The sequence below is a fragment of the Carassius carassius genome, chromosome 6 (assembly GCF_963082965.1).
Source record: "Carassius carassius chromosome 6, fCarCar2.1, whole genome shotgun sequence".
NCBI lineage: Eukaryota > Metazoa > Chordata > Actinopteri > Cypriniformes > Cyprinidae > Carassius > Carassius carassius.
This window is the reverse complement of record NC_081760.1, coordinates 12936137-12949982: the sequence shown is the minus strand read 5'-3', so window position 1 is coordinate 12949982 and position 13846 is coordinate 12936137.

The following is a 13846-nucleotide window of genomic DNA, read 5'->3' as shown; positions in this document are numbered from 1 at the left end:
ATACTGCACTTTCGTAATTCTTTATTTTCTTTTTCTGCTTGTTTGTGACGTTTGTTACACCTATATTTTTTAATTGTTTAATTCTTTTAAAATTAATAGTGTACATTTTTGGTTAAAATAGATTTCCTATTTTCATTTTCACAACTTTTTTTGGTTGGTCCGATCAATTGTGCAATCGATTTTCGAACTAAAAGTGACAGCCCTAGATGGTATCAGTCACAAGTACTTTTAATAATGCCAATTTTTTCCACTTTCCAGTCCTCCTTTTTTGGGTAAAGAGCGCTACTGGCTGACAGTTAACTGGTGACCCCATTGGGAAGCTGTGCAAATGGGCCTATAAACTGCCTCTGTCACCCTGCAACCGATGGAGTGATACAAATGAGTCGTAGAAGCCTTTGATAAAACAGTTCCACATATTTCTAAATAAATTCAAAATCAGTGGTTTTCAAATGCTTTTCAGGTTCAATATTTTATGTTGGACATCACGTATAAATCCAACCTAGTACCTGAATGGATGGATGGATACACACTGTGTATGGGGGCTGTCACACTGGCAGTTTAGTGCGGAACGGGGCACGGTTCGCATGAAAAATCACTAATGTGAACGCTGTCATCGGACCCTGGTGCGCACTGGGGTACCCAACCCCAAACTACCTGGAGAAGGTGGTCTGAGTTTGGTTGCTTCTGAGCTGTGGCGCGGTTCGCGTGAATGTGCAAGCAACACAGACTCGGGTGCGCACTTGGTCAGGAAGTAAAGTATCCCGCACATGCGTAACACTGGCAATATCATTGTTTACTCAACACATGAGAGTTGAACTAACAAACTGAATTATTATTTGTACTTTCATATATATAAATATATATATATATAATTTGTCAATTGGCAAAAAATTGTCAAACATTTCAACATCTTTCATGACACATGGGTAAGACAACAACATATTGTCCCCTTGGAATTATAAGTTTCTATCTGACATTTTTGTCAAAATTAAGTTATTCTCATATTGTTATTCTGTGACAACTTATTTGCATTATGTGACATATATTTTTTTTTTTATGTTGTATACATTATGGGATTTTTATCTAAAAAACAATGAGGTTCTATCTACAAAGTCGAATGGAATGCAAAAACTTTGAAGCTCAATATCTCAAAACTACTCTGAATGCAGATAGAACCTTATAATTCGAAGGGGACGATATTATAAAATAAGATCAGGTCTATAAATAAGTGTTCAGTTTGTTAGTTCAACTACAAATTGTATCTGTTTAGCCATGACTATATCTACTGTACCCATCCATCCATCAATCTAATGTATCCATGTATCCACCTATCCATTAATCCATCCACTGTATCCATCCATCCATCAAATTTTCAAACCTCAAGGCTTTGAGAACTTTGTCAAGCCGCAACACAAAGGTTGTACAGATTTGTGAACTTCCTGGAATTTCAATTAATTTTAATTCTACTTCCTACATTCAAATTTGAATTGCAATTATGCATCCTGTTTGCTACCTCAATACAAATTAAGGAACTGGATAAAAAATTTAAAAGGTAGTTCAGTTCTACATTCTCAATTCAGTTTTCCATAGTTCAATAAATTCAATATAAGTTTTTTTTTTTTTTTTTTCTTACACAAAGCTTTCATATGCTTTTAGTAGTCCTGGTCCCATACTCGTGGAAATTATTAGTGCATATATACATATATACATATATGTGATGTGTGCTGAGGCACAGCTGAACCGAATATAGCTGCATCACTGCTGCTGTTTAAATGCCGAGCGTGCCTATACTCGAGAGATCGGTCTCGTTCCTGTAATTTTTTAAGGTAAATTAGGAGCTCTCTCAGATGATTCTTAGAAGCTTTAAGAATATGGGCCCTGGAATGTTGTGCACATAAACTACTTTTATAGTATTGTCCTTTTGGGAGCTTGTTAGACAAGTTCACTGAACTGCAATTTTTCAAAATGTATTATTCACAATAACAGCAGATAATTTTAAATTACATTGGGGTGTGTAAAAAATGACATAATTTCTTTCAATATTGATGTTTTATTTAAAATGAAATGCCTCTCAAGGCCTGACACCACACCCACTGCACCAGCACTCAAATTCATATGGCTGGGGGCGAAATTTATGGCTTGCCCCGCCTCTCCTGGGCCCAACAATAGGCTATACCATAGAGCAGTTTTTCTCAACCACATTCCCGGAGGACCCCCAACATGCACATTTTGCATGTCTCCTTTGTCTGACACACCTATTTCAAGTCTGTGGATCTCTACAAATGAGCAGGTGACCTGAATCAGGTGTGTTTGATTAAGGAGACATTTACATTTACATTTATTCATTTAGCAGACGCTTTTATCCAAAGCGACTTACAGATGAGGACAGTGGAAGCAATCAAAAACAACAAAAAGAGCAATGGTATATAAGTGCTATAACAAGTCTCAGTTAGGTTAATACAGTACACGTAGCATGGGATTTTAAATAATGTAATAAAAAAGAATAGAGGAAGCTAGTGTTAGAGATCTTTTCACATACACACACATACAATTGCATAATAAATGAAAAGAAAATAGAATACAAAAAGATTAGAAAGGTAGTTAGATTTTTTTAAAGAATAGAATTAGAATAGTGAGTGTTAAAGTAAGAGGGTCAAATAAAGATGGGAGATGTGTTTTAAGCCGATTCTTGAAGACATGCAAAATATTCAGAGATGGGGGTCCTCCAGGAACGTGGTTGAGAACCACTGCCATAGAAGACCTTGGAGGACCATTCCACCCTTCCTCTGTCTGCCTCATAAACAAATATTCAAGTGGCCAGGGATATTTAAAACTGTGTGAATCAAATTCTGTGGAAATCTACAGAGTTTTAGGAGCAGTACTTTCACGTCAATTCATAATGCAAACCTCAACACAGAGTCACTGGCAGATGGGTATTTAAAAGTAACTACCTTTCTATTGTAAATTATGTACTGTGGAAGCACACTCAAGTAATAAATACAGTCCTAAATTTGCCTATGATGATTCAGCTGACATTCAGTGATAAATTAGGTACAACGATGATACATTTTTCTCACATTGTTTGCCTTCTCAGCAAACCATGTCACTTTATTATACATGTATTCATGCAGGATAAAACTTTTAACACAATGTTCTCACAGGCCCACAGCTCTTGTGAAGGTCTAAACATCATCTAAAAGCCTCAGGTCATTATGAATTTAGCTGTTTACATGGCAGATATTCCTAGAGAATCCATTTGCACACATCAGTGCAAATTTGATTATTGTGCCTTCTCGGTTTTATTTCAAATGTGGGTCAATATATGTTAAGCTATCCAAGGTTTATTTAAAGAACAAACAGATTTGATGCTGTCAAGGGAAACCCGGAGGCTACAGAAAATGCAGAGGGCATACGTTGACAACTTTTCTTAAAGCGAACTATATGGAATTACATTTGCTTCAATAAAAATGAACGAAAATTTATAAAACTGAAAGTAACTTTTTCAGAAACTATCAAAAATATGCCATTACAAAAGAAAAAAAACACAATGAAAAAAAAAAAAAATAACACAGTTGCACAAATGTAACAGGCTCTTCAAATATGCTTAATTTTTGTTAATGTTTTTCAAAGATTCGTTTTCGCTGATCATGGATTCTGAATGCATTGCCACAGAATTCGCTTTTGCTTCGCAGTTTTTCGTTTGGAGTTTTGACACAAACTTCTCGTGGGGGCGGGGTTAACAGTGATTTACTCTGATTGAATAGTGAGCTTTTGATGGACAGGTGCTCTCTGACTGGGAAGTACAGACGCCACTCAGTCAGTGGCGCCAGAGAGTGGCGAGCATATTTGAAAGCTCTCACGGTGATTTGTATTACTAAATATGTAAATAGTATTTGACCTTCGATCATTTCAGTCTGTAAAGATTTTTCTTTTTTTATTAATGCAGAGAACAAAAACATACAAATGTATAAACATACATCACATAATATCAACCACATAAAAAAAAACAATAAAGAATAAAATAGAACTAAGAAAAGAGGGCCAAAATCTAAACAAAATCACACATGCTCAAAGGAGGAGCAAATTCTAACAGTCCTTTCTTATTAGATACTGAGATTACATTCAAATAGTTTTCCATTTATTTTAGAAAAACAGAGAAGACAGGTTTACAGTTGGAGAATTTGCATTTGTGAATGTGAAATTTGTTTAGGAAAAAATTTAAATTAATAAAAAAACTGATATTTTCGTTTGTGGGGTCATAATACCCAAATAGAATTTTTTTCATATGTACTGAGAAGTCTGGCAAAATCGTACACTTGACAAACGCACCAATGTCATCCCAAAGTTTCTGAGTGTAGTGACATGACCAAAATAGTGTACAGTTTCTTCAGAACTCGAACAAAAAGAGCGTGTAAGATCAATGTCAGATTTATATCTTTGTATAAACTTCTTTTCAGGGTAGAACCTGTGTATGAGCTTAAAATAAATTTCTTTCACTTTGTCTGTGAAAAATAATTTTTGCGGTAGAGACCAGATTTAATCACCACGAGAGCTCTCAATATGCGCGGCGTGCGCCACTGATCAAAAGCTCACTATCCAATCAGAGTAGATCACTGTTAACCCCGCCCCCACGAGAAGTTTGTGGCAAAACTCCAAACAAAAAATGGCGAAGCAAAAGCGAATTCTGTGGCAATGCATTCAGAATCCACGATCAGCGAAAACAAATCTTTGAAAAACATTAACAAAAATGATACATATTTGAACATATTTGAAGAGCCTGTTACATTTGTGCGACTGAGTTAATTTTTTTCATTTTCCTAAATGTAATTCCATAGAACTAGATGTTCCAGGAAACATTTCCACTTAAGATGTTTATCTTGGATTATGAATTTTAACCCAATCCACATTGTAGAGCACACCTCACTGTTTTGCTCTATGGGGTATCTGGTACCAGTTCCTTTTCACGAACAATTTGGGAAATTGCCCCCTCAGAGCAGACATTACCACCCACCTTATGTGCTTCTCTTTTTTAATGAATAACAATGTATACAATACAAATTTTAGAAAATTAAAATGAAAGATGATATTAAACAGGTGGTCTGGGGCGCAGGGGAGTTAGCGTTTGGATATGATTCTGGGTCAATTACTTGACACATACTGCTTGATAAAAGAGCAATAATAAACCTATTGTTTCCTTTTCTCCCTTCAAGGCTGTGAAGAGAGCCCAATGGACAGTTAAAAGTTTAATTAAAAGCCAAATGCATTGTCATCAAACAGACATTCAGTATTCATTATCGTTTGTCTGGCCCTCATCAAGTGGATGATTGAGGCAAGTCTTAGGCTAAAGAACAGGGCCATAGCCATTCTTGCTGGCACGACTCCACTCAGAACAGCAGAGTCATTTCTACTAACGACTGCGGTATAGAATTAGAAATCATTTAGAGTACACATTAGGAAGGCATTGAACAGCATGCTTTTACATTTAATGATCCCACACTTTCTGTATTTCGCCTCTGCAAAGAGGTAAAAACTGTTTAGCAGATGTAGATACATGGTACTGTTGGTCCAGTGTAAATTAACTACATTTTCTAAAGAAAATGTGAGTGCTACATGCTAAACCGCCAACATGCAACAGTGCAAATGTTTAGTACTGTAATGCAAAAGAAGTAAAATACCCATTTTAAACAAATAAACTAATTAAAATAGGTAAACTAAATTAAATAAAATCAGTAAAATAAATGAAATAAAATAATACAATTCAGATGCATTAAGTTAATAAAAATTGGAATAAAAGGCTTAATTTCCTCAAAGCACTATATTATCTTTCATGGTGATATACAGCAGAGTGAGAATCACCTAAAAACTGAATCCCTTAGTAAATTGACACTTACAGTAGACTTTGAACATAGGCTACTCTACACAGCTATGTGAACACTTCTAACTATGCTTACTGAATATTGAGCATCCAGAATGGATCAGACTGAAATTCATAACACATGGTGTGTCACTATAGCAAAGTATGTAGAGTTAGGGGTTTGAATACATCCCTAATCCTATATATATATATATATATATATATATATATATATATATATATATATATATATATATATGAGACTAAGCAAATAGCACTAATCAAATCTGACACTTAAAACACCCAAGTTCTTTGCATTTCAGATATACTGTAAATCCAGGAGTTAGTCTTGGCTCTTTCATTAGGTTGTTCTGTATTGTTTAACAAAAAGTGCACTAAACCTTTAAGCTGTCATAGGCTAACTACATTCAACTTTGAGACACCTCTCCGGTTCAGTCTGCGACTAGATTGTAGACAATGTTATAAAACCAGACAATGTCTTAAATGGAAGATTGCGGTCACAATTGATCAGTTCTTGCCCAATAACTAGGCTGACCAGATCCCGTTTTTCCTGGGATAGTCCCGTATTTCAGCTCTATTTTAGTGTATATGTATATATAAATGACTAAATCTAAATGTAATTGTCCTTCAGAATTATTTGTCAGAAATGATTCAGAAAATAAAAATATATAAATTAATCAGGAGGAGGAGGAGCCAACGACAGACACAGTGGGCGTGATGTCAGGCCTCGGAGAGGCTTTTATTAACAGAAAATAAAGTAAAAGAGGGAATAAAAGTGGCCAAAGGAGGGAGAGTGTCCAAAATAAACAGGGGATCTGGTGTCTTCATCGTGCTACGGGGTTCGTATGGGTCGGGCAGTATTCATAGAGGAAGGGTCCAGGTAAGGGGCGGAGTCTGGCGGCCGCACGCGCCCCCCTCTCCGTTCTGGGGCGCGATGGGCGGCGGCTTCTTCTAGCGGCCACATCCTGCTCGTTGGCCGCGGCGCATGCTGGTGATGGACAGCCTGGCATCCTTGCCCGTCTGCCGTGTAAACGGGTGCGGTTCTCGTCCGGACCGTGGGTCCGGCAGCTCACGTCTCTGGTGGTGCGGGAGTCCCTCAACGCACCCTTCCTGGACCCACGAGGACACCAGTGTGCATGCACGGGGAAGAGACCGGTCTCACGAGGAGAGGCACGTTGGGCTTTTCAACAGCGGCGGTGATGAGGCTGGTGCAGAGCATTTCTATTGGTGATATTGTACAAAATATAAAATACAAATAAAATGCATGATGATTCAGAAGCATTTCAGAATTATTAATAAAATAACAACAAATATTAAAAAACAATATTAAATAATATGACATAAGATAAAATGAACCATGCAAAAATTGTGCTCAGATTTGTCAGAGATTGGAGATCTAAATATGAACTTATAAGATACACAAATCATGATTCCACATGTCATACTGTACATATGCCATTGTCAAAATACAAGTGTAAGTGTCAGAATTTGTGAATCAAATTGTGGTTGGAGCTGGGCACTATGGTCAGACAAGACACAAAATTGAGCTTTCTGGCACCAAGCACTAATGGTGGGAGCATGAAAACAGACAAGGTCACACAGAACCTGTGAAGTATGGGGGTGGATGTGAGATGCTGTGAGGGTGTTTTTCATCTAAAGGCCCTTGCACACATGCCATCTCCATGACATAGCAGGAGATTTTATTTTAAAAAGTGTGACTGTGTCATGCTTGGACCTTCCAGCAATAAAAATAATCCAGAGTACACCTCCAAAGCCATCAGTCCCAACCCCACTCCAAACCTGAGGGGTGATCTGAGTGTGAAATAAACATTTTGAATATATGGTTTCCAGATTCATATAACATTCATATTTAGAACGCTGTGTTACTTTCACTTAGCAAAGTATATTATTCATTTTAATTGTTTAAATAAATCTTGTTCATCAAAAAGAATGCCTAATAAATGAAATTCATAATAATAATAATAAAAAAAAAAATACAATAATAAGGCACTATTATTCAGGCTTAAATTTGTGTAGTACTCAAACTCAAACTGCTCATTTCATTTACTTACATGTAGACTCAAATGGCTTTTGTGTTTTAATGTTCACATACACTAGTCCACATGAAAATTTGAAATGTAAAGGTCTACATTTGATTTATTCAAATTTTGCCAAAATCTGTGACATTTTAATGCTGTACATTCTGTTTTTATAACTGCATTCCCTGATTCTGTGGGCCCTACAAAGGGTGGCGGCACAATGTATGTTTATTTTTAACTTGTTTTCACTAGTGATAGCCTACACAACTCTGGAGTTGTGAAGATGGCTTGGGCAGTGATTTACAGTAATGCTGACAAATCTAATCCGATGTTGCATATAATCATATACGTTTAGTTTTAAGCAAGGTCACAACACAAAATTCCAAGAGATGCTTATGGGTTGATTTCAAACATAACCATGAGGCATATTAACACATGACAGTACATTTTCAACCCTTCACCTCTAATCATTCGCAATAGGCCTCGTCTGACCCCTAATGACACAGAGGACAGCAAGGGCAGTCTTCACTTGCCTGTGTGGCATTAAATCAAGCTTAGATGACATTGGCCTGGACTATGGCCTTTTAAAGAGCTCAACGACCGCTCTTGAACCTGCAGATGGCAGACACCATTTGTGGCATTGTGGCATGGGGAAACAGGTGGTCCTAAAACATTAATCTTTGGCCAGTCATGTGTCCACAGCTAAGCAATCAATCACACAGGATATGGTATCCTGGTGCTATTCTCAAAAAAAAATAAAAAATAAAAAAAATAAAGCAAGAGAGAGAGAGAGAGAGCACTATTTTTTTAAAGATTTTTTTTAAATTATATATATATATATATATATATATATATATATATATATATATATATATATATATATATTACTACTAAATAAATGTCATACTATAATGAAGAATTTACAAATGAATAATTGGGGAAAAATACAATCTTACCATGTTTTGCAGTACATGCTGCTGAATTTTTATTTATGCAACAATTCAGAATGCACTGCATGAAAGCTATGACTTAGTTAGCTGCTAGTGTATCATGCACACAATATCAGTTTGTCAAAATATTTTGAAGCAAAGAAACAGGAGGATCACTCTGCTTTTTTACATATTTCAGCGCATAGGATCTGGCAGGTCACGATAATGAAATTCAAACAGCATCTTTTAATGTCCTCGAGAATATGGGATATTGCATATTGGATCAGACATGGTGAGCATACATATGAAGCTTAGAGACGGCGAATCAAAGGGCTCGAGTAGTTCATTTGAGGGCGTTTTGTAAAAATACTTTTAAGCATTAATAATGCCTTAAATAAGACTAAATACTGTGATACACCAAAATGAAAACTTCAGCAACATCATCTAACATGATCTATTTTTAACATGCAAAAAAACATGAAAGGAAAACAGATGTGTAATTCAAACAAGAATGGGTCCATTTTACCCCAAGATCAAAATACAGAAACAGGAATTTATCATATAACAATGGTAACAGTTCATGAACCTCATATACTTATACATATTAAAAGACATCACTCCCTAAGCCTTATCACTGCATTGTATTACTATGCAATGTACACACAAATCTAATTTCATTCCTCTAATGACTAAATAAATAAACACACAAACACACACACACACACATCTAAAAAAAGCATTACTTGAATGAATGAGCAAATACATAATCAATATGAATGCATACAAATGCATGAATAAATACAATAATACATATAATTGATAAATTAATAAATAAATGAACAGATGCATGTATAAATAATTCATAATAAAATAAAAATATAAAATAATTAATAAATAATGCAAATGAACAGAGCCCCGCACATGACATGCAGGAAAAAAATTGTGGGCTAAATCGTGTGCACGATTTACTAATTCATTCCCTCAATGTACTAAAACGTGCACACGATTACTATTGAGTTTCCTCGATTTACTATTTCGTTCACTCGACTTATAAATAGTGTGCACGATTTTCTATTTCATTCCCCCGATTTGCTAAATCGAGGGAACACAATAGCAATCTTGTGCACGTTTTAGTACACTGAGGGAATGAATTAGTAAATCGTGCGCATTATTTATTTGTGTTTTCTTGCATGTCATGAGCGGGGCTCCGTACAAATGAACAAATAAATTAATAAATGCTCAAACAAAATATTTTTAACAATTTTTATTTTTTTTTTACAATAATTTTTGCTCTAAATAAAGTAACTTCATGTCATTTTTCAAAACTCTAGACACAAAGCTCAAAAGAGCTGTTTAAAACTTTGCATATTGCATTCATATCTTTAACCCTTTAACTGTCTCCCCGTCCCGAATACGGGACGCCTACGTTTATTTAACTATATTACAATCAAATCTAATCTAATCTTGACAAACTATATATCATTGGAAAGGTCTAAGACTCCCAAATATATATTTTACCAATTTTTTTTGTTAAAAATTATGGAGGAAAAGTAATAGATTAATTTATGACAAGAGTGCACCCTCAGAAATCTACATTATAGCAGGAGTTTTGAACTTTGTTTAAAAAAAAAAAAGACTTCTTCGTTGCCTTTTTCTCTATCGCATTTTAGAAATCATCAGAAATTGTATATCAACTGAAAATTTAAAATCTCAAAATTCATCCTTTGAAACCCATTTTAACATCAGACATTGCATTACCATGTAAATGGTACATCAATATCATGTTACAAAATGTTTTCATTTATGAATTATAAAAATTTGGGTTTGTATCATGCACATTCAAGTCTATCTTAAAAAAAGTGAGTGACAGTTAAGGGGAATGAAGCCTTTCATTTGCAGAATGAATTGCAGAAGCATTGGTTAAAAAAATACATTGATTATGAAATATCATAGGAGCATTACTTTATATCACCCACACAGAAGATACCCATAGTTTCACTGTGTAGTTTTTTAGTGCAATCAGTAAATGTAGTTCTTCAAAACACGATGCAGCTTTCATTATGGTTCTACACATTTATACATCATTGTAATAGACTAGAGAGAAAAGTACAGACACTTGAATCGTTAAACAAAATTTTACAATTATTAATGAAATAATCAACTTAATAATAATAATAATAATAATAATAATAAAACATTTAAATTAGAAAAAAAATAGATAAGAAAAAAAGACAAAACAAAACTACCTTCTATACCTCCATATGGAATTCAGTCAGGGTACAGTAAGGGAAGGTGACTATGGGGGTAAATACAAGGCAATAAGCTGTGGATGGATCATTCTCAACCTTTTCAAGCTGGATTGTTCCTCACTGCATTTCCATGTTTTTATCAACCCTTCTTGCGAATTTGGCCATTGCTTCTCCTCCACATCATAATGGATGTTTTCATGAGCTAAACATCTTGGAAAAAATAAGGCCTGACATTAGTCTCCTCCTGTGATGTCATTATGCATCATCTATGGCCTGGGGAAGAGTGACTTGTTTGTGAGGGGTGCCTATTGAAAACGTTCCACCTCCGTGTGGAGAAAAAATGCATTTTAATCATCGGTTGTGAATTATGTGTCTAGAGTTTAAAAAAAAATGACATGAAGGTTGGGTTATTCACTCCCCCCATGCTATTTTATTTATTTATTTTTCATGAGGCTACTGATGCAACATGAAAGCTTTATGTTAAGCATGCACTGAGGCCAGCAGGTGGTACTCACCCTGTGGTCTGTGTGGGTCCTAATGCCCCAGTGTAGTGATGGGGACAAAAAGCACCATCTTTCAAATGAGACATTAAACCGAGGTCCTAACTCTCTGTGGTCATTAAAAATCCCAGTATGTATTTTGAAAAATAGTAGGGGTGTAACCCCAGGGCATCTTGGCCAAATTCACCCACTGGCCTATGACCATCATGACCTCCTAACCATCCCCATATCTGCTGATTGGTTTCATCACTCTGTTTCCTCTCCACCAATAAGCCTGTGTTTGGTGAGAGTTCTGGCGCAATATGGCTGTTGTCGCATCATCCAGGTGGATGCTGCACACTGGTGGTGGTTGACGAGATCACCCCCTTCTATGTAAAGCGCTTTGAGTGCCCAGAAAAGTGCCATATAAATGTAAGGAATTATTATTATTTATTCATGTACAATGGGGGCATGCTTGTAATGCATCGGCCATGCATTTGTGTCTGTGCTTGAGTGCTTGCCTATAGTAGGTTACAGGCCTTACAGTGCTTCTATAATTGAGATAAAACAACATTATAACACAGACTCATACTGTGTCAATTTGACACAATGAGCCATTACTATGAAAGTCCAGTCATGCAAAAACATTATACCCAAAGTGACTTCTTAACAGTCTGTGCTTTACCTCAGTAATCAAGTTTAGGATGCAGCTGATGGATGGACGAATAAAAGGTTATTTTGTTTGCCAAGGCTTGAGGGAAAGAGCAACAGAATTGATTTACAGTGTATTTGGTTTTAGAGAGGTGCTTTCATACTTCCTCCTCAAACACTACAAACACTGTTATTGTTTTAACTGCTGCCAGCGGAAAACAGGCTGCATTCATTCATTCTAAACCGTTGCACTTGTTGTCAATATGGTAAATATCAAGTGGTTATTGCTTTATAATACATTGCCATGTAATATACGTTCATGAGGTGGACAACTTACAATATAATTCTGCATTCAATGCTCCTGGATGTGCAAAAACATCTTCCTCCACTTATGTTTAGCTCTGAAAAACATGTCCATTTCAATTCTGATGTTTTTCCAAGAGTAAAATTGCCAAGGCTGAATTGAAATCTGAATATGTTTGCAATACGACAGCCGTCCAGGGTCCTAAAATGAATTGATGTGAAGAGAAACAAATTCTGAGAAAAAAACCTGCTTATACTAGAGAATAGCATGGACCCCATCAAACCTCAGAGAAATCACTCTGAAAACACACACACACACATCACAGATTTGGAAGCATGTGGTGGGAGACTCTAGCCACTCAATTATCTTTGAAAAGAGTGTCTTTCAAGCGGGAAACAGTGCAAACCTCCTGTTCAAAGTGAAACTCAGAGGACAGTGAAATTAAACTGTTCCTTCGCCATTCGTCTGCTAAAATAAATTATTTTAAAGGAAAACATCTCATAAACACCAGCTACAAGAGAGAGATGAATGACTGACTGCTCATGGATTTATTTGAGAGCATATGTAGTGTACAATGTTGCGAAATTTATCTTCCATGATGGACAAAATCACTAAACGGTCATGGTATTTCAGAGCAAAGGGAAGGGAAGGGAAACAGGTCAATTTAGCTCAAAGGGAATCATTTAAGATTTTAAAGGGAATTTGAACAGAATCACTGTTTCACGGCTGATCACTGAGACGCCCTGCGATTCACTGAACGAGCCGTTTAACATCAAATATGCGCTGGATATTAATATCCAAAGTATAGTGAAAACACTATCAATTAGCACAGTAACAAGATCGGCAGTTTAAGGCATTAACTTGTAAGCACAAAACACAATATACTTCTTGTCAGGAGAAAGCAGGCTGGATTCAGATGCGGGTAAACTCAAGGCTTTATTCGAAACAGAGGAGAAGAGTCACGGTTCACAGGTTACACTCGCAGTGACAGGATGAGTAGCAGATGAGTCACGTTTCACTCGCAGTGACAGGATGAGTAGCAGATGAGTCACGTTTCACAGAAGTACGTATGACCGCCGGACCGGAGGGATGAACAGCTGGAAGCTACTAGGAGCTCAAGGCTTGTAAGAACAAGGGCAGAGGAATCAACTAAACACACTGGAGCCTGAGGACAAGACACGACAAGGTGAGTTCAAAGAGCTGCTAGATGATCGGAGCTATTGGTATGAATAACAACAGTCTGACAATAGACAGAGAAACACAGGGAATAATAAAGGGGAAAAAATTAGAAGGACATAGAGAACAGGTGGCGAGCAATTA